Source organism: Scyliorhinus canicula, chromosome 7, assembly GCF_902713615.1.
Source record: "Scyliorhinus canicula chromosome 7, sScyCan1.1, whole genome shotgun sequence".
Classification (NCBI taxonomy): domain Eukaryota; kingdom Metazoa; phylum Chordata; class Chondrichthyes; order Carcharhiniformes; family Scyliorhinidae; genus Scyliorhinus; species Scyliorhinus canicula.
This window is the reverse complement of record NC_052152.1, coordinates 128,184,602-128,207,410: the sequence shown is the minus strand read 5'-3', so window position 1 is coordinate 128,207,410 and position 22,809 is coordinate 128,184,602.

The window sequence follows — 22,809 nt, the reverse complement described above, 5'->3', positions numbered from 1 at the left end:
GTCCCATCAGGGTAGTTGGTGGAATTCAAATGCAAATAATAAATTTGCAATATAAAGCTACTCTTAGTAATGTTGTCCATGACAACTATCATCGACTGTTGGAAAAAGCCATCTGGTTCTCAAGTGTCTTTTAGAGACGGAAATCTGCCGTCATTACCTGGTCTGGCCTACATATGACTCTAGACCCACAGCAATGTGGTTCTCTCTTAATTGCCCTCTGAAATGGCCCAGCTAGCCACTCAGTTCAAGGGCAATTAGGGATGGGTAACAGATGCACATCTCATAAAACATTTACAGAGCACTGGCCAGACCACATTTTCTCCACTGTGTTCAGTTCTGGGCAACACATTTCAGGAAGGAAATACAGGCATTTGAGGGTGCACAAGACAGATTCACCAGAATTGTATGAGGACCGAAGGGTTAAAATATAACAGGCTGCATAGACTTGACTTGCATTTCTTTGTTTTTCAACAGGTGAGGGGTGCTCTGATCGATGTGTTCAAAATTATAAAATAATGTGATAGAGTAAATAGAGAGAAATTATTTCCCCTGGCAAGAAGTTCAAACAAGAAGGCATGATCTAAAAATTAGAGTTAAGCTGTTTGGAGAGAAATCAAAGTGGAAATCGGTCATCCTCTCCCAAAAAGGTGGTGGACTCTGGCATCAACTAGAGTGTTCAAGGCAGTGGTAGATTTTGTGGAATCAGGGTATCAAGAGATATGAGTCAATGGTGGGTAAATGAAGTTGAGATACAGATGAGCCATATTCAAACAGGCTCAGAGGCTGAATGGCCTCCTCTTATTCCTCTGTCCCTTTAGCCAAGTACTTCCTCCTTGGCTAAAATGCACCTTTTTAAATACAACATCAAGGAAGTTAAGAAGGGCAATTTGTCGGATCCTACGAGTGCAGAAGTCTCTTCAGTGCACCCAGAAACTAAATTGAATCAATAAGATCACCCTGGTGTACATCAGTTCATCAGAAATACTCAACCTACAGAAGCATCTTGCTCCATAACCCACTCCGAATGTTGAGGCCATAAGAACTGGAGAACTGCACCAATTCTCCCTCTTGGGCCCCTCCCCAAACATCCCACCTTCAAGAGGGAGAATTGGTGCAGTTCTCCAGTCCAGAGTGGGGATCAATTGGGGGTGGATTATAATTCCCTGTATTCCTGAATAAAGTAAACAGTGCCAATCTTTTTTTAAAATAAATTTAGATTACCCAATTATTTTTTCCAATTAAGGGGCAATTTAGCGTGGTCAATCCACCTACTCTGCACATTTTTGGGTTGTGGGGGCGAAACCCACGCAGACACGGGGAGAATGTGCAAACTCCACACGGACAGTGACCCAGAGCCGGGATCGAACCTGGGACCTCAGCGCCGTGAGGCGGTTGTGCTAACCACTAGGCCACCGTGCTGCCTTACAGTGCCAATCTTAAAGAAGAACGAAAGATAAATTTATCTTCACATGCATAATTATCAGAAAAGAGACTTTTATCCAAGAAAGTTCTCTAATACAGGAATTTACAAAGTTCTTCTCTCAGCTCGCCTGAAACTCCTTTGACTTGGTCCAAACCTTTTAAAATCCCTGATCCAAAAGCCCGACTCGGTTTGTTCGATGAACAGGAGGCTGGCAGTCCTGGCACTGCTATTTCCTACTGCACCTGTTCCAACAGACTCGATCCCAGGAGAGCTCAACCCACAGGCATCAATCCACAATTACTCATCAACATTGCTGCATTCATATGGCAATCATCAAGCTTGGAACCAGCAGTGAAACAGGGATGAGGAATTTGTTCCTGAACGCCAGCCCAAAATTTTTATTCCTCTCTTCCGTAGCTATATCTGATCAGATGAATGAAAACAAGACTCATATTTAGATTTTTGTTTCAGATAGGATTTTTTTATTTGCCCGACAGCTATAATGAAACTAGAAAATGTTTAATTTAGCCAATAAAAAGATTCAGGTTGAAACTCGCTGAGTGGCTTGCTGGGTTAACAGCATTGCCTGGTGTGGGGCGAAGCCATAAAATACAAGCATTGCTTCAGTCCTTGGTGTGTTCAGCATTTACAGTATAGTTACAGATGAGGAAAGCCATTTGGCCCTTATTCTTCTTTCATCCTGGCATCCCCCCTCCCCTCCTTCCCACAATATTTCAGCATTCAATTGCTTCTGAAGAATTACCTACTCTTATATAAGTGGAGTGCAGCATATGGTTCAAAGTTCACCTAACTGAGGAGCTGGAAATCATCTGGGGTCCCTTCCCCCGTTCCTGATTTCTGTTGGGAAGCCGATGTGGGCCTCAGATCAGGGTAGAATCAGACTTAACTGTGATGCCTTCGACAAGCAAATTGTTCACCCGGACAGACAGCCACACAACACACACTACTGCATCCTTCATGGACAATGCTCATACCTCAGACACGTCAATCAGCTATTGCACCACATCAGGCATCTCACTGATGCACTATAAATTACGACGAGACGAGAGTAGAATGTAATCGAGGCTTTATTTCACAGAGATGTGTGGATTCCTACAGCAGCTGACGAAATGGCTGCTGTTCGGAGAGCACACATATTTATACTCCGCCTACTGGGTGGAGCCAGCAGGCAGGGATCTATCCCCATACCTGTAGTACAGGGGCCTTACCGTAATACCCATATATGCACTATAATACAACAGTGATGACTACCACACTCACACAAACATATCTGCCAGACACTCATTAACAAGCACCACACTTTTTTTTTAGGACAAGGTGATACCTAACAAGCACCAGTAGAACTTGATTTGTGAATGGATTCACACCCTTCAGGAGAAAATGCTGGCGGTAATCAGGGGAATGGGAAACGCTGTAGCTGGAGGTAATTTTTGCAAAAGATATATTGCTGAGAAATATGTGGTCATTCAAGCTTTCTTGCATACCATAACTATTCCTAATCCCCAAAAAGACCAAACGCACAAGCTCCATATGGTGTCATCATACTAATCCTCGAAAAGTGACCAGAAAAGTGCATCCTAAACTTGGGTGAATGAGTCAACAGCTGTCACCATAGGAGAAGCAGCTCAGAGACCATGGGCAGGATTCTCCGTTGGCCGGCGAAAAATCGGGAAATGCGATTCGGCGGAGAATCGGTTCTGACGCCGAAAGCATGGCGGACGGAGATTTCAAACCAAATCGCAATTCTACGTCGCCTCAATAGTGGCAACAATGCATCTGGAATGCATGTGCAGTAAACAGCGGTTGCATATCATTAGCGGCCTTGATCCGGTATTCTCCGGGGTTTCTGCAATTCTCCGCCTCTGATAGGCCGAGTTAATGACGGCGCGATTCACTTGTGTTTCGAAAAATGGTGAAACCGGCGTCGTGGCTGATGAGGGAGAGAGAAGAGGCATGACCGTGGGCTCCTGTTCCTGACGCAGGCCAGGCTGGCTGGGGGGGGGAGGGGGGGGGGGGGGGGGGGGGGGAGGGGAGGGGGAGGGGAGGGGGGGGGGAGGGGGGCCCTGTCAGGGCAGGGGTGATGGTGATGAGGGAATGAGTCGAAAGGCTGGGTGAACCCACCCCCCCACAGGATGTGGCAATGCGCTGGCATGGAACGCCATGGTTGCAGCCTGCAAGGCGGACATTTTGCTGCGCACCCCACTGACCACCCGTGTCCCCTGGTTCAGCAGAGTGACACCGGCTGTATGGGTGCCTCCCCCAGCCCTGCACCCCACCCTCCGCCAACCATCCGCCCACCTAACTGGCCGCCACCCGCCGGCGGGGTATCAGGCAGCCCACGGGGTCACCAGGCGGGGGCCATGGAGTGTACCACTGGCAAGGGCAATGGTAGCCAATGGTATCCCTGGAAGCACGGACAGGTGCCAGAGACCCCCAGGGTGCCGGGCACTGACAGGGCCAGGGCTGCAGAGATGGGGGGGACCATGCAGGGACAGGGTCCGCAGTGTCAACCGACCTCACCATGTAGCCCGTTGGACCTAGTTGGGCTCGGGGGTACGCATTATGCTAACATGTCGGTCTTTTATCCCCTGCAGACAATGGATATTGGAATTCAACCAGCAATGGTGGCCTTCCTGCTAGTCGCTGCAGCCCTGGGGGATGCCCTGCAGCTGAACGAGCTGGCTCTGTTAGAGGAAGAGGAAGCTGCAGCAGCAGAGCGTGCAGCAACAGAGCATGCAGCAGAGGAGCCTGTCCTAAGGAACAGGATGGAGAGTCAGCCGCCCAAAAGGCCGTGGAGGAGAAGGTGCAAAGGAGGCACTGCATGATGCCTCGTGTGTATCGGCATCGCCTGTCATTCAAGGATCTGCCGGACCTGGCCTCCTGTCGAACACTCTGGCTGATCAAGGAGACAGTGCGACATATCTGCCTGATCATGGCACACCTGGCACCGTGGGGGAATGGGGGGGGGATACCCACTCCCAATGGCCATTAAGGTGATGTTTACGCCACGGGGTCCTTCCAGGCGCCGAGTGGAGACCTGTCTGTGATCTCACACACCTCGATGCACAGGTGCATCTGCGCTGTCACGGGAGTACTATATGCCAGGCTGCTCAATACATCCATTTCAATGTGGACCGAGCCCACCAGGATGCCCGGGCAGTGGGGTTTGCCGCCATCTCTGCTATGTCCTGGCTCCAGGGGGTGATTGACGGCTGCATCTCACCCTACAAGCACCTGCAGATGACAGGTTGGTCTACACAAAACAAAAGCGGTTGCACTTGATGAACGTGCAGCTGATATGTGACCGTCAGCTGTGCATTATGGACGTCTGTGCCCGATACCCGGGCAGTGTACACGACGCCTTCAGCCTGGCACACTGAACGATTCCTGACATGTTTGAGACACAGCCTACCCTTCCCTCCCGGCTAGGGGGTTCGTCCCTGGGTGACGGGTTATCCTCTCCAATTGTGGTTGCTGACGTCTATGCGGAGGCCACAGACTGACGCAGAGATCCACTACAATGACGCCCATACAGCAACCAGGAGCGTGATCGAGCGGTGCTTCAGCCTTCTGAAGATGTGGTTCAGGTGCCTGGACCACTCTGGAGGGGCCCTCCAGTATGACGCTGGGAGGGTCACATGCATCGTGGCAACCTCCACAACATCACGATGAGGGACGGCATGCTGGATGAGGAGGTGGAACACTAGGCCTCGTCTGACGAGAGGTTGCAGGGGAGGGCGAAGATGGGCAGGTCATGGGGCCCAGGCAGGCACGGAAGGCAGCGTGACTGGTGCGCCGGGGCCAACACGCACGGGATGCTCTGATGGCCTTCAGGTTCACCGACTGAGAGGGGCGAACTGGCCAGGAGCACGGGCACCGCATCCTAACCCCGCAACACCCCACCCACCGCACCCCTGCCCCCCCCCCCCCCCCCCCCCCCCCCCCCCCTTTCCCCCAGCCACTCACTGCCTGAAACCCCCTCTGTGAGACATACCCACACTACAGGGTCTGGGCCCTGGACTGGCAGTAATACCGGGTCTGTGCCATGGGATGGAGGATGATGACAACCCACTCTGTGATAGGCTCTGGTGCTCCGTATCATTTGACAATGTCTGACGCCTGCCCAAGGTAGCAATTTCCACCGTCCCCCTGGGTGATCCCTGCATGCGAACTTGCCATTCCATCACACTGTGCCATCAAATCCCTGGGGCGACATTGGTGGGGACGGTCAGGGTGAGGCAGGGTGAAGAGCCCAGCCCACCCACAATGTACACCCAATTTCCCCCTGCCACCACATCTCATCTGTGGCCAACCCTTGACCAGCCCATCCCTCACACCCATCTGACAGAGCACCGAGGCAGGTTGTAACAGTGTTAACAGGTGTTCAATATTTACAAATACGTACCCTAATCCCTATAACTAAACTGTACCCTGCACCCGTGCCAACTTAACTGGTATCTACTTTTCTGAATTCTAACGCTCCATCTCGGTGGCTCCCCAGAAGGTACATCAGGGATGGATTCCAACCCTGTGACCTGGGTCCCCATTGACGGGCGTCTTCTGGGGCGACTGGGCCTGAATGGGCGCAGCTGCTGCTTGGGTGTCCCAGGTGGCCTGATGCCGCCCTGTTCAACCACGACCACTAGATACACGGACAGAAAGGGGGTAGTCCCAGGTGCTGCGATGTTCCAGCACCTTCCCTGCGGGGGTCACCGGCAAGGGCCCCATCACCCCCTCCTACCTCGGGGGCACGTTGGCCTCCCAGCTACTCCACGGGATGGGGTGCGAACAGAGCTATTCCCCGCGGCTTCTCCGCCACCTGGCGCTGCCAGTCCTGGGAGGCCCGCTCTGGTCTCGACAGGGTTTGGATGCTCGAGGCCATGGAGCAGAGGGAGTGGACCATCGCCATCTGTGTCTGAGCAACACCCATTGTCTGTGCCACCACTTTCTCGGTGTGTGACAGATCAGTCAGTGACTGTGCCACCTCCCTCTATGTCTGTGCCACCTCTCTCTATATCTGTGCCACGTTGGCCAGTGCCTGGGCAATGCCACCGACATTCTCAGCCATGGCCTGCTATGACTGGGCCACCTCAAAAGCGCCACTGCGATATCCAGATAGCTCTGGAACGTGGTCGCCTGTGAGGCTGCAACCCTGTCCTGGGCTTCGGCCAGCACCTGCACAGTGTGCCCCAGGCCTTGGACATGTTGATCCATAGCTGCATCCCTCGCCCCCATAGCCTGCACTGTGGATGCCACCATGCGGTGTTGGCCTGGGTGGATGACATAGTCGACACCACCTCCTAGTCCTGCACGTGGTTGGACTCCCCCACCTGCGCCTGCAAGTACTGGATGCTCGTAGTCCCTGGCTCTATGAGTTGCATCTCCACAATCGGTGGGACTGTTTGTTCCAGAAGCCCGAAATCTGGATGGCAGCTAGATCCTGGGGTTGGCCCGCTCTTCGACCATCTGCCCCCTCCATCCGATGTACTGGAGCAGCTGTGTGGTGTGCACCAGATAGTGTCCCAGGAGCCTCTTCACTAAAATGCCCAACCGAGGTTAGTGTCTCTGGGATCATTGAATTTACAGTGCCGAAGAAGGCTATTTGGCCCATCGCGTCTGCAGCGGCCTTTGGAAAGAGCACCCTACTTCAGGCCATGCCTCCACCCTATCCCCATTCTGGCGATGTGTCTGTAAGCAATATCATAAGTGGTTGGTGGTGCGACCTCCAACCAGCTAGTGGCAGTTCAGGCGCACCATGTTTATGGACACCCTGGTTAAATTTGTTCACATTATTAGACATATCATGAATGTATAATAATGCTAAAAGTGAATATTGATTGCAAACAAATCTTAATGTTGTCTGACGAAGGGGGATGTGGTGATATGCCTGTAAGCAATATCATAGATGGGTGGTGGTGCGACCTCCAATCAGCAGGTGGCAGTACAAACACGTCATGCAGTCTCAAGACAGTGGTCATGTGACAAGGCACTCCAATATAAGTGGGGGCACATCCGGCCATCAGCAGATGATTATTGAGGTATTAGAGGACAGACGTGCACTAGTGGTATTTCCAGAGGAGTACAAAGAAACTCCATGATAACTTGCTATGTAACAGATTGCTATCTTACCATATGTGATTTAATAAAGATGCTGGTTTGGACAAGTTACAAGCCATTTGGTAGATTCCTTACTGTGGTAGTAACCACTGCTGTATATATTAGGGTATGTATGGTAAGGCCCTGTACTACAGGTACGGGGTAGTCCCTGCCTGCTGGCTCCGCCCAGTAGGCAGAGTATAAATATGTGTGCTCCCCGTACAGCAGCCATTTCGCCAGCTGCTGTAGGAGGCCACACATCTTAGTGTAATAAAACCTCAGTTGTATTCAACTCTCGTCTTTGTGCAATTGATCGTGCATCACTTACTGGACATCAATCACCAAGCACAACATGGTACCACGAGTGCTGAAGATTTGAAGATAATGACGGCAGTGACAAAGTTAAAATTCGGCGGACAGGCCGATCTGGTGAACAGCCTGTGGCGATTTGGCGCAATAGAAGTATGGTGCTAGAGATTGACGGTCTAAAGGGACCTCACCAGTTCCAGTTCACAGATAACGTAGAAAAACATAGGTGAGCTTTTAAGAAGCAATTTGGATTCTATGTTGTAGCCCTGTAGTCACAGCACAGGCTTATTGCGTTGCTGCTCGCAGAAGCAGATCCTCAAGCAGCAGAACTATATAATACCTTCGCCTGTGGCAGCGAAGAGCAGAACAAGAACTACATTGAAGCGTTAAAGTACTTCGATCGGTATTGCTCTATGGAAAATAACAAAGCATGTGAATATGATATAGTTAGTACGTGCAGCCAGAAAGAAAGGCTTCAATCAAAAAGCCATATTCAGATGTGCCTTCAAGTGAGGTGGCTGCACAGCAAAACAGCGCACTCAGTTAAGACATTGTGACACCAACTCAGAGGAAGATGCCAACGCTTTAGTGCTGTGACGCACATCATGAAGAAATGTGATCTCAGTGCGAGCGGCCATTTTAAGTGGCCGACAGGAGCCGCCACCGCCATCTTGTGCCAAACGTGTGGCACTGTTTTGCTGTGTTTGTACTGGGGGTGGCGGGGGATCAGACTCCGGAGGGGGCCTCCACAGCGTCCAGGCACACGATCGGGGGCGGCCGATTGGCGGGCGCCCACGATCTGGAGGGGGCATACCTCCTTCCGACGGGCCTGCTGTAGGGCTCCGCAATGTTGCGCATTGCCGGCGCGGGAACGGCCACCACGCATATGCACCAGCGCGGAGATGGCCGTCGCGCGCATGCGCGGACCCGTGCCGGCAATGCAGGGCCGCGTATCGGCACCGGAGCAGCATGCAGCACTCCAGCGCCATGCTGGCCCCCTGAGGGCCGCTGAATCGCTGGGCCAGGAGGCCTGTTGACTCCGGCAGGCACCACTCCGGTGTTTACTCTGGCATCAACATATCCCTACAAGATATCAGAATGTGCACAGTTGATGAGGATTCAGAAGAAATCCAGACGGAGGATGACAAATCAGACAAAGAGACAGAACAGCTAGCGAGCATTCTGCAATTCTGGTTAACAGTCTTCAAGAACGTGCATGTGCTTAGTGGCATGATACAGGAGCATGATGAGCCCATATTAATACATCTACAAGATGTGTGTGTTAAATTTTCAGAGCATGAGAAGCCAAGGACCTTCACTCTGGAGTTTAAGTTCGGGCCCAATGAGTATTTCACAAAGGAGGTGATCACAAAAGTATATCAGATGGATTTGCAGCCGCTTGAATCATTCTTCAATGAACCAGAAATTATGCACAGGCTGTAAGATTGACTGCAGGGTGGGCAAAAATGTAACATTGAAAACAATTCAAACTAAACCGAAGCACAAAGGTCGAAGCACTCGCAGAACAGTTACAAAAACTGTACCAATATTTATACTCCGAATCGTTCTTTAACTTCTTCAATCCTGAAATTCCACAGAGGAATGTTCAGCCAAAGCTCTGCAGCCAAACTCAAGGCTGACTTTGAACTTGGCGGCCTCCTGTGTGAACACATAATTCCATCTATAATGTAATATTTTACTGCTGAAATCATTGCAGACGATGCTGAATCCAATGATGAGTACCATGAATATATGTTTGCAGACTTCGAGGATACACAAAGTAATGGCGAGGAAGGTGAGACAGATGAAGACCAGTATGAACTGCTTGTAGATTTTTTTCGCAGGAGCGAAGAGGGGCTCAATGAAAAGGCTCCAGAAGTGCTACTCTGTGGTTTGGACGGAATTACGAGGCAGTCACGGGGGACGCCCAGATCGTGCTGAACACTGAGAAGAGCGGGAGCTCAGAGATGGCACACTCAAAAATAGAAGCTGCTGATGCCACGAAGGACCAGCCATTGCCAAGCTTGAAACAGAAGATATTGTCCTAATATTAGAGAAGCTTGCTCCAGAGGTACTTGGTGACTCGTTCCAGGCCTTTGAAGTGATTTCTGCAGTCGACCTGCAGATTATCGAGGACACTGAGGATAAGTGGGAAGACATTGATGATGAATACTATGACAGCAACACTGAGGTTGAAGTGATTGGCAAATCCGAGAGCGAACCAAAGGAGGAGCTGATGACAATCTCGCTAACCAGCTCAATGGATCACTCATGCATTCTTGAACTTGACCAAGATGACTCAACACCTGGATCATCAATGCCAGAGAGCATCATAATCTCTAGTGAGGAAGAGCCATTGAGAAATGCTCAGGTGAATCAAGAAGGGGCTATAGTTCCAACCTCCCTCCGGACACCAGAAAGTGAGGCCATTCAGGCCACAGATGTGGGCGTGGTCACAAACCCAATGATGACGCGTCAGCCCCTCAGGATCCACCTGAAACTCCAAAGACCTCCAAGCACAGGACTCGCAGAGTACCAGAGGCTGCCAAACCAAAACACAAAGACCAGAGGCTGTGTCATCCCATTGTCCGAACAAGGAGAAGAAAGAGGAGAAGACTGGGAGAACTAGCTCATCCCACTGACAAAAGTAAAAAAGGAAAACATGAGGTCATGACTGACAAACCAGAATCAAAGAGAAGCAGCAAACAGCGTCGTGGCAGGAAGCGCAAAAGAAAGAGGCTGGTGATGCAAATGTGGCAATCATGGACACAGGCCTTTCAGAGCGAAGAGGAGAAGAAGCAAGAGGCCGGCACGCAAACCTGTCTTCGAAAAGGGTGGCAATAGCCCAAATGATCACTCAGATGATTCTGTGAGGGAGGCACAATGACCTGTACGAAAGACATGGGCACCAGCCAGGCATAGCATGTTTATGGTTACCCTAGTTAAACTTATTCACATTGTTAGACATATCATGAATGTATAAAGTTAAAAGATTAATGTTGACTGCAAACAAACCTCAATGTTGTCTGAGGAAGGGGTGTGCGGTGATATGCCTGTGAGCAATATTATAGATGGCTGGTGGTGCGACCTCCAACCAGCAGGTGGTGGTACAGAAATACCATGCGGTCTCAAGGCAGTGGGTATGTGACGAGGAACTCCAATATAAGTGAAATAAAATGAAAATTGCTTATTGTCACAAGTAGGCTTCAAATGAAGTTACTGTGAAAAGCCCCTAGTTGCCACATTCCGGAGCCTGTTCGGGGAGGCTGGTATGGGAATTGAACTTGCGCTGCTGGCCTGCCATGGTCTGCTTTAAATGCCAGCTATTTAGCCCTGTGCTAAACCAGCCCTGGAGTGGGGGCACAGTCGGCCATCAACAGATGGTTATAAATGTATAAGAGGACAGAAGTCCTGGGGCAGCAGGGTAGCATGGTGGTTAGCATAAATGCTTCACAGCTCCAGGGTCCCAGGTTCGATTCCCGGCTGGGTCACTGTCTGTGTGGAGTCTGCACGTCCTCCCCCTGTGTGCGTGGGTTTCCTCCGGGTGCTCCGGTTTCCTCCCACAGTCCAAAGATGTGCAGGTTAGGTGGATTGGCCATGCTAAATTGCCCGTAGTGTCCTAATAAAAGTAAGGTTAATTGGGGGGGTTACGTGGGTTTGAGTAGGGTGATCATGGCTCGGCACAACATTGAGGGCCGAAGGGCCTGTTCTGTGCTGTACTGTTCTATGTTCTATGTTCTAAGTGCACTAGGGATAGTTCCAGGGGAGAACAAAGAAACTCCATGGTAACTTGCTCTGTAACAGATCGCTATCTTACCATGTGTGATTGAGTAAAGATCCTGGTTTGGTAGATTCCTTGCCAGATGTCAAACACAACACCCATAACCCATAACCTTTTGGACACTGGGGCCAATCCACGTAACCTACACATCTTTGGATTGTGGGAGGAAACCGGAGCACCCAGAGAAAACCCACGCACACACGGGGAGAAAGTGTAAACACAGTCACCTGGGGTTGGAATTGAACCTGGGTCTCTGTAGCTGCGAGGCAGCAGTGTTAATCACTGTGTCACCCATGGGTGGTGGAGGGTGCTGGAGATAGCTGTGACAGGAAATCAGTGTGATCCTCGGACTCAAGCTCCGGGGTGTCTTGCGTCTCAGGTCCATGTCTCGTGCCCGTGCTGCTCTCCTCATCATCGCTCAGCACCCGGGGCTCTGGCTGCGCTGGGGCCAGTGGACACCCGATGGACCCACCCCATCACCAGCAAGTCCTGCAAGACACAAGACAAGTTGCTGGATTAGACCACGGGACGGGGGCGGGGTGGCTGGTGGGGGTGATGGTGGTGTGGGGGTGAAGGTGAGGGTGGGGATGAGGGTGGGTGTGGTGTGGGGGTGATGCTGAGGGTAGTGTTGGTGTGGGGGGGGAGGGTGATGCTGAGGGTGGGGGTGGTGTTGGGGGATGTTAACACACGTGTCACGGGGAACCTCAACTAAGCGGGGTCCACTTCGGTGACCTCCCTTTCCTCCAAGCCACTGACCAATTTCAGTGCCTTCTTCTCTGCCACGTTGAGGGACTGCATGTCCAGTACTCCCCCACCAGTTTTCTCCTGCTCCCAGTGGTTATGGCCAGCCTTCTCCTTGAGGTGGGGGGGGGCAGAAAGTGACAATCTGCTGACGCATGCAGCCCAGGGAGTGGGTGTATGTTGGCCTGAGTGGCCAGGGCACCTGCCTATGGCAGCCGTTATGGGTGCCAGTATGTGGTGCAGTGTGGGGGTTCCGCTGCCCTCTGGGTGGCGGGGGGTCGGTTTACTGGTGTGTGGGATGGGCAATCTAGTGAGCACCACAAAGCTGCCAATGCAAATCAGGTGGAGGCAGGAACGTCCAGGCAAGACAGCATTCAGAGGTCTGCTGGATCCCAGCACCCAGCTGGGTCCCAGTCAGATGCTGAGTTTCTGGACCAGGTTTACCCGGAGCTGATGCAGACGCTAGGGTGCAGTCCTGATATTCAGAGAGGGATGTCGGCTACACTCCAGTAGGTCCATAGTCAATTGGAGGAGTCCCTGAGGTCATGGCTGAGCATGTCCCAGTCACTGGGGGTTGTGTCCCAGTCCCTCATGGACCTTGATGAGGTGCTGCGGAGCATGTCCCAGTCTCAGGAGCCGCCAGTGCTGGCAGAACCAGATGACGGAGGGGCAGCCGGTGCTGGATCCAGCTGTCCCTCAGCCGAAGTGAACCCCAAGGCCATATGGACACCTACTGGGAGGAGGTGGCGCTGGATGCCAACCTGGAGCCACTCTATGGAGTTGTGAAGGTGGCCAGCAATTCCCCAGAGTTGCAACCCCCTGACAACGGCACATCTCGGAGTCAGCACACGGAACAGGATGGCACGGTGGGGCATATACCGCTGGCAAATGGACAGGGGCCTACCTGCCCCAGGGCCCCCAGAGGACGCCCGCCAGGGGCATTGAAGGCTCCAGGATGCTGCATGCTGCAGACTGCTTCCACCTCTGATGTGCATCCTGGGGACACACCAAGACGCAGTGGTGGAGCATGGAAGGCAAATCAGGTCGAGGATCACTGAGAGGGTACGGGAGGAGGGGGGTTGGGATTAAGAGGGGGAGGGATGAGGGGAGAGGTTCGTAGGGGTGGGGAAGGTGTGGCCAGACCATTGGGGGTTTGAGGCAGTTGGGGATACATGTATAGCATTACAAAAGATGCACCGAGAAATATGACGCCTCTGGCACTTTCTTCTGCATTGAGGGCTGAACACCAATCCCCTGCCCTAGTTACCCAGGCATGGAGGTCCTGAATGCCTCTTTCCTGGCACCATCCCCCTCACCCACCCATCCAACCCCCTGCCTAGGCACAACTCGTGCAGGTGATAGGGGTTAGTGAGCACTGAGTCGTCAGGCAGAAACCAAACTATGCCATAGATTGAGGAGCCCAGCCTTTGGAAGTGACCCGTTGACAGTGCTGACAAAGTCTCATCACCCTGGAATTATGTTACGCGGTCCCTGGGAGGGTAGAACGGGGTGAGGGGGGAGGGAAGGGGAGATGAGTGGGAAGGGAAAGGGATCAGAGAAAGAGAGGAGAGGGAGGGGGAAGGGAGAGGGAGGGGGAAGGAGTGGGTGGGGGTGTAATGACAGACGAGGCCACATCCTATGTGAAGCGGGCAAAGATGAGGGTCTCCCTGGGATGCCGGACCCTCTCCATTGCCACCTGCCTTCCAACCTGCGGCTGGTCCTGCTGGTACTCCTGAGCTGGTCTAGTGCCTTCTCAGCCTCATCCTCCTCCTCGGAGGTGGCCACACGCTCCTCCTACTCCCCCACTTGCAGTACGTTTCCCTGTTGCTGTGCTAGGTTGTGGAGGGTACAGCAGACTGCCACAAAGCAGGTGAACCTCTGGGGGTGCACTGCAATACATCACCAGAGTGGTCGAGGCATTCGAACCGCATTTTGAGGAGTCCAATGCATAATGGCTTCATTGAATTGGGTCTCCGAATCGGTGACCGGCTCCGTGCTGACGTCATTAACCAGGTCCTCAGCAGGTATACCTTATCCCCCTAGAGTCAACCGGCCATCTTGGGGTGGTCCTCTAAGAGGCCGGGGATGTCCGACTGCCTCTGGATGTAGTTGTCGTGCACACACCCTGGGTAGCAGCACACATGTGCATCATCTTCATGTAGTTGTCGCACATGAGCTGGATGTCCCAAATGATGTCATGGGAATTGAGCATCACTGGTAATGCCAACATTTATCGTCCATCCATAATAGCCCTTGAGATGGTGGTGTCCAGCCACCATCATAAACCGCTGCAGTCTATTTCCAAATGTCTTGCGTTTCTCTTTCAGGTTTGTGCTATCTTCGCATTGATCTCACCCACCTGCTGTTCCTGCTCACTGTTTCTGTCCAGTGTATGAGAGCCTTAATGCAAGGTCCCGCCAGTGTCCCCGCCCTATATCATCATGTCTCCATCTAGTGCTTCAGTGTTCCTCCTAACATCTCTATCCAGTGCCCCTGTGCCGATGTCAAATGGCCTCAGCCAGATTACCAAAATCTGTGTCCAGTCTCCCTGCCGAGTGTTCCCATCAATGTCTCAGCGATTCGATCCAATGTCCCTGCTCATTGTCCCTAAATAGCATCCTCACCGAATATTCCAGAGAACAGCTTAACCTCCAGTTTCCCTCTTCAGTCCCAGCCCCACTCCCCATCCCCATCCTGCTGCTCCCTCTGCTGTGGTGGTTGAGCGCCATTACTGAGCTGACAGATTCTCTGAATGATGACCATTGATGTAACGGAATAGGAGGGATGCACTGCGGCAGGAATATTTAAATCACTCATTTTCTGGGCTGCTGGTGGCAATGCTCAGGGGCAGAGCTGCCGCTGCCAGTGAAAGTGCGGAACCGCACGTCCTTATTCGCTCTGGCCTACATGTAGCTTTTAGCCCTCACCAATGTGGTGTGACACTTCATTGTCCTCCAGAAAAGCCTTTGGACTCCCTCTTTTGTAACAAACTACCACACAGCATCCACCACCACCTTCGCGATATGCTGAGAGAGGGGCAATAAATGCCAGCCTTTTCAGTGATGCCCAAAACCCAAGAACTAATTCAAATAAAGAGGGAAAGAATATCATCGTGCTGTTCTTCACAAAGAAACGTGGTGCTCGCCAGCTTATTTACTAACATGCAGGAGGAACAAGGGAAGCAGCAGCTTTAGGGGCAGCCAAGGTGAAGCCACAGAGCTGGCAGAATATCAGCCTCAAACAAAATTCACACCAGGTGCAGAGTCCCAAAGAGCCAAGCACAGATAACATTGAATTGCCCACAATGAGGGCTCTTAATTTGACTGGGCTTGGCTAACCCAGTTTCTTACATAGTTTGAACCTGACTGAGTTTCCTCCAATGTTGTAAAATGGAACAGCCAAATTCCTTTGTACTATTGTACACTGCCACAAGGCCAGCATGAAATGAATCACAGGCTGACAGTCAGATTCTTTGGTGTGAGAGAGAGGCAGAAAAAAAAGTAACTTGGCATTGAGAGGACCGGAAGGTAAAGGAAATTGAAAACACAGATTTTCCATTCGTACCACTCTTAAAAATACTTTAATTGGGCTACTGTTGTCAAGTAATCGAAAACAGAATTTTGCTTAAAGGTCAAATGTTTAAAATATTAAACAAGTACACATTGGCAATGAATACATGGATCTGAGTTTGGATTAGGTCATGATAAACTTTAATATTCATCCTGAAGCGCATGCTACATCTGGGGTCCTGGGATTAAGACGTTTTAGTACCTTTCTTGGGACCTATCATCCGCTGTTTGTGGAATTGTGAATAATTCCACAATCAAACCTCATGGTTTGGACATGACGTTCCACACCCTCTCCTAACAGGTTCATACACAAGTACTATTTCTCCTGGCCACATGTCCATGCATAAGGCAGTGCAGTGATTATGTCACTGGATTTGTAATCCCTGAATTAATGTGAGTTATCTGACAACTTGAGAACTTGAATTGAGTTTTTTTTTAAACTGAAAATAACAGACTGGTATCAAAGATTGGTATCAGTACAGTAACCTTGAAGTTTCAATTTGTAATTAAAGCTCAATTGGTTCATTAATGTCTTTTAGAGAAGGAAATATGCCATGTTTATCTGAAATAGGTTAGGTGGATTGGCCATGCCAAATTGCCCTGAGTGTCCAAAAAGGTTAGGTGGGATTACTGGGATAGAGTGGAGGTGTGGGCTTAGGTAGGGTGCTTTTCCCAATGGCCGGTGCAGACTTGATGGGCCGAATGGCCTCCTTCTGCATGGTAAATTCTATGACCTCTAAATGTGACTCCAGTGCATAAATCCCTCTAATCTGTTTCCTATATGTGGCTCATTTGTTGAACTCCATAATCCCTTTAAGATTGCCATGATGCTGTACATGTGTGTACTTGAAAGTGTTTGTTCCTTGTTTGTGGCCCGTTTTCTCCCTGTGAGGTACCTTCCGAATTGCTGAATCGCAGTATACCCATGCAGCTCCAGGGGAATATATGTTCAATCCCACAACATGGTGGATGGCACTTACTGCCCCCTGACCTGTCAAAACAACCATGTTATTTCAATTATTACCAATGGTCCAAGCAGTTCATCACGATAATCTTACAATTACCATTAAATCTCAGCTGTTAGTAAGTGAAAAAGAACACAGCTGGAAAATACCATGTCTAACGTGGCACTCAAACATGAAGAGCAGGATTCCATCCAATGAGGAAATAGCTGTGCCCAGCTGAGCAGGAGTGGAGATAGCACCATCGCTTTCAGTTGCTGGACAGAGGACAGAATCAGGATTTCCTGATCATTGCCTACTGTTGGAATTTCTGTGTACATGGATGAGGGTGGAATTGGACCTGGATGAGACTGGTTCACTGCTCACTGCCCAATCTCAAACATGAAGAAAGCTAATTTGGGCCAAGGTATTGAAGAGCAGCTAATATCGTAAGCCCCAGTCCAACATGTATTTTCAAGGAGGGCGGAGCAAATTGAAAGAAGGATATTTTAATGAAAGATAATAAAAGTCAACTGCAATTCCACGATCATAGATCATAGAATTTACAGTGCAGGAGGAAGTCATTCAACCCATCAAGTCAGCACTGGCCCTTGGAAAGAGCACCCCATTTAAGCCCACACCTCCATCTGATCCTTGTAATCCTGTAACTCAGTAACCCCACCTAACATTTTTTTGGACAGTAAGGGCAATTTAACATGGCCAATCAACCTCCCCTGCACGTTTTTGGACTGTGGGAGGAAACCGAAGCACCCGGAGGAAGCCCACGCAGGCACGTGCACTCTCCGCACAGACAGTGACCCAAGCCGGAATCGAACCTGGGACCCTGGAGCTGTGACGCAACTGTGCTAACCACTATGCTACCGACCAATCCCTACCAATAGTGATGATCACCTGCGAGAAACCTTGGCTGGGTCTGAGCATTTTTGCCTCTGAATCAGAAGGATTTGGGTTGAAGCACCACTCGAGCTCCGAAAGCAAATAAACACCCTTTCTCGGATGGTATTTATCACAGAATGTGTTAAGAGATCAGTGACTTTTTTAAGTTATTCTTTCATGGTGTCACGACACCCTGGCCTAATGCGTGGTCAATTCCGGACCCACTTTAGAACATACATAGAACATAGAACAGTACAGCACAGAACAGGCCCTTCAGCCCTCAATGTTGTGCCGAGCCATGATCACCCTACTCAAACCCACGTATCCACCCCTATAACCGTAACCCAACAACCCCCCCTTAACCTTACTTTTATTAGGACACTACGGGCAATTTAGCATGGCCAATCCACCTAACCCGCACATCTTTGGACTGTGGGAGGAAACCGGAGCACCCGGAGGAAACCCACGCAGACACGGGGAGGACGTGCAGACTCCGCACAGACAGTGACCCAGCCGGGAATCGAACCTGGGACCCTGGAGCTGTGAAGCATTTATGCTAACCACCATGCTACCCTGCTGACCCTTTATCCAGAGTCGCAACACAAGTGAAATTAGGGGTGCGATTCTCTGGCCTTGTTACACTCTCGCTCGAGCGAAACGAGGCCGGTAAATAGCAGGAGAGGCTGGGCGCCAAGCAGTTTGCAATGCAACCGGCCACTCTTGTTAGCAAAATCGGGGTCTTGCAGTTGTGTGGCAAGAAACCAATTATCACCACTTAAGCTTTATTTCCATACAATTAACGGGAACCACCCCATATCCGCCCATCAATCATCGGCCTCCCCAGCAAGTGGTCTCGCTGGCACCGATTGGTACTCCTTTTCAAAAAATGTGAACCAGGTGGAAGGGCTTCTGTTGGGAGCCGGGGAGATGAGTAGCCATCTTTGTTCACAAAGAGCCTGGGGGCGCTGGGCTTGCCACCCCAGTTCTCCGTGGGAGATGGGGGGCACTCGGGTGGGGGTGGGCCCATGATAGGGTGGGGGGGAGGTGCTGTGAGGGAAACCAGGCAGCAACCACCTATGGAACCACCATGCCAACCCTTGGATCATATGTACCCATTCCGGGGCAACCCTTCTGCCCCACCTACCATCCACAACTCCCACTGATTGCTGAGGCCTCTGGCCGTGAAGCTGAAGGCTATCGCTAATAGGGAATTGGCAATCGTGGTTAAGTGAGCACTTCACACATCCCAAGTGGATTCTCATGGGTGGGTGGGCCATGTAGCATGTGGGAGTCATTGACTGGCATCCCAATCAAACCGTGACGCATGGACGCTGCGCTTGAATACTGTGGGAGGCAACACCACAGTGTTACCCGCTTCACAGCTCGTAATCTAGTCCAAATAAACATGCAGGCAATTAAAAACAGGTCAAATAATTACTTATTATAGCCGCATAAAGGTGTCAGTCAGTCAAAGCTTAATTTCAACCTATCTAAGCAGACTCTCACTAAGCTATTCTATTAGTGAGTCTTGGAACCCAGCCAAGCACACTTAGTGAGGCCATTTGGAGAAATTGATGTCTGGCCATCTGTTTTGGATAATACAAGATGAATGTTTGACTGAGCTCCAAGGCTCACTGTTGGATTAGCTCAGTGGGGAACTGTTTAGACTACTAGGTGTTTGTTTTGGTTGATTAATGTCCTTAAAAAATTGGTTAATTGAAATAATTCAACATTAAAATTGATATTAAGATGAGGATTAACAGCTTTGGGGTAGACAAGTGTAGTTATGAGTAGTCAAGTATAGTTGTGAGAGTTCTTTCTATGCATGGTGGGAAATATAACCAGTACTGTGGGAACTAGCTAAGAATCACAAGCCGCAAACCTAATTACCTTCGCCGTTTGGGCAAACAAGGTGTTAAGGAGATAAGTGGGCTTGGGTAGGGTGCTCTTTCAAAAAGCTAGTGCACACTCGATGGGCCGAATGGCCTCATTCTGAACTGTAAATTCTATGTCTATCTCTAAATATTAGTTGTCAGGTGTCTGGGGCACAATCTGATGAGCACCACACTGCTGCTGATGCGCATCAGGTGGAGGCAGGAACCCCCAAGCGAGACACCAGTCAGAGGGCTGCTGGATCCCTGGACCCAGCTGGGTCCCAGCCTGATGCTGAGCCTCTGGAAGTGGGTTACCCAGACCTGTTGGAGACATTAGGGAGCGGCCGGGACATTCAGAGGGAGATGTCAGCGCCACTCCAGCAGATCCATAGCAGCTTGGAGGAGTCCCAGAGGCTACGGGCGCAGGAGATGGTGCCGGAAATGAGAACCATCGAGACCAACACTGCTAGGGTGACGGCCACAGTGGCGAGCTCGGTGCACGACATCAGCACCATGAGTAAAGGTGTCCAAGCTATTGCGCAGTTGGTGATGGCCGTGGCTGAGTGTCTCTGCAGAATGTCCAACTTGCTGGGGGATGTCACCCAGTGCCAAGCCGACTTGATGAGGTGCTGAGCGAAAAGTCCCGCTCTCAGAGGGGCATGGCTGAGGCACTGCGGAGCTTGTCCCAGTCACCAAAGATGTCGATGGGATCATGCAGACATTGGGGAACCGCCAGGGCTGGCAGTGCCACATGATGCAGGGGCATCCGGCTGCCCCTCCACTCCAAGGTGAACTCATGGGTTTGTTCGACACCGACAGGGAGGAGGGGGCGCTGAGTGCCAACCTGGACCCGTCCCGTGGAATTGTGACTGTGGGCACCAGCTCTCCTGAATTCCACCCTTTCTGATGAGGCTGCATCTCAAGGTCAGCACACGGGACTGAGCAGCACGGCTGTGCAGGCATCGCCAACAAGTGAGTAGGGGCCCTCCAGCCCCAGAGCCCCCAAAGGACACCCGCCAGGGGCATCAAAGGCCATGGGACGAGGTAGGCAGCTGTATGCCGCCTCAGATGTGCATCCTGGGGAAACACCAAGACATAGTGGTAGAGCTAGGAGGGCCTGGCACATTGAAGATCACTGAGGACATCGGGGAAGATGGGGTGTTTGGGGGGGGGGGGGTGGTACCATTGGAGTGGGGTATTGTACAGTACATTAAACAACTTTTAGCACAACCATTATGAAGCACCTGTCGCTTCCTTCCGCAATGCGGGCTGACCCCGAGACCCTTTGCCCATCTCTCCAGGCATCCCATCCCTCCCTGTGGCACTCATTCACCCTCCGGCTGTGGACATGTCCCAGGAGGTATGTCCCATCCCCTGGGTGTTTGAATGTTGCGTATGTGGTGTTGCCTCCCACAGTGTTCAGGCAGTGTCCAGGTATCAAGGTGTGATTGGGATGCTGGGCAATGACTCCCACATGCCATATGGCCCACCCACCCATGAGCATCTGTGAAATGCTCACTTAACCACGATTGATTGATTGATTGATTGATTGATTTGATTTATTGTCACATGTACCGAAGTACAGTGAAAAGTATTTTTCTGCGGCAAAGGGAACGTACACAGTATGTACATAGTAGACAAAAGAATAATCAACAGAGTACATTGACAAATGAGACATTAATAAATAATGATTGGTGACAGTGCGGAACAAGAGGCCAAACAAAACAAATACATGAGCAAGAGCAGCATAGGGTGGCATGATTAGTGTTCTTACAGGGAACAGATCAGTCCGAGGGAGAGTCGTTGAGGAGTCTTGTAGCTGTGGGGAAAAAGCTGTTCATATGTCTGGATGCGCAGTTCTTCAGATTTCTGTACCTTCTGCCTGATAGAAGGGTCTGGAAGAGGTCACAGGCTGGGTGTGAGGGGTCTCTGACAATGCTGTCTGCCTTCCTGAGGCAGCTGGAGGTGTAGACAGAATCAATGGGAGGGTGACCAGCTTGTGTGATTCATTGGGTTGAGTTCACCACACTCTGCAGTTGCTTGCAATCTTGAGCCAAGCAGTTGCCATACCAGGCTGTGATGCTGCCGGATAGGATGCTCTCTATTGCATATCTGCAGACATTTGTGGGAGTCAATGCAGACATGCCAAATTTCTTTAGCTTCCGTGGGAAGTAGAGACATTTTGGGCTTTCTTGACTGTTGCATTAACGTGAGTGGACCAGGACAGACTGTTGGTGATGGTGACCCTCAGGAATCTATAGCTACCAGGGGCTGGTTTAGCTCACTCGGCTAAATCACTGGCTTTTAAAGCAGACCAAGCATGCCAGCAGCACGGTTCGATTCCTGTACCAGCCTCCCCGGACAGGCGCCGGAATGTGGTGTCTAGGGGCTTTTCACAGTAACTTCATTGAAGCCTACTCGTGACAATAAGCGATTTTCATTTTTTCATTTTCATCTCCACTTCGGAGCCTTTGATGTAGACGGGTGTGTGTTGTGCTACGCTTCCTGAAGTCAATGATCAGTTCCTTGGTCTTTCCGACATTTAGAGCGAGGTTGTTCTTGGTACACCATGCAACAAAATGACTTATCTCCCTCCTGTCGTCTGATTCGTCGTTATTTGAGGTATGACCCATCACAGTCGTCTCATCTGCAAACTTATAGATCGAATTGGAGTTAAACCTTGCCACACAAGGTGTATATAGCGTGTACAGTAGAGGACTGAGCACAAATCCTTGCAGGGCCCCGGTGTTGAGGAGGTGCTGTTACCTATCCTGATAGATTGCGGTTGGTGAGGAACTTAAGGATCTAGCGGCACAGGGAGGGTGTCAAGTCCGAGATTGAAGAGTTTGGTAATTAGTCTTGTCAGGATAATGGTGTCGAAGGAGGAGCTGTAGTCTATGAATAGCAGTCTCACGTAGGTATCCTTGTTGTCGAGGTGTTCGAGTGTTGATTGTAGGGCCCGGGAGATAGCATCTGCTGTGGACCGGTAGAGGCGATAGGTGAACTGCAATGGATCGAGACCATCTGGGAGGCTGGCGTTAATCTGACTCATGACTAGGCGCTCAAAGCATTCCATGATAACAGACGTCAGGGCCACCGGTCGGAAGTTGTTGAGGCACTCTACCTTGTTCTTCTTTGGTACTGGTACTATGGTGGT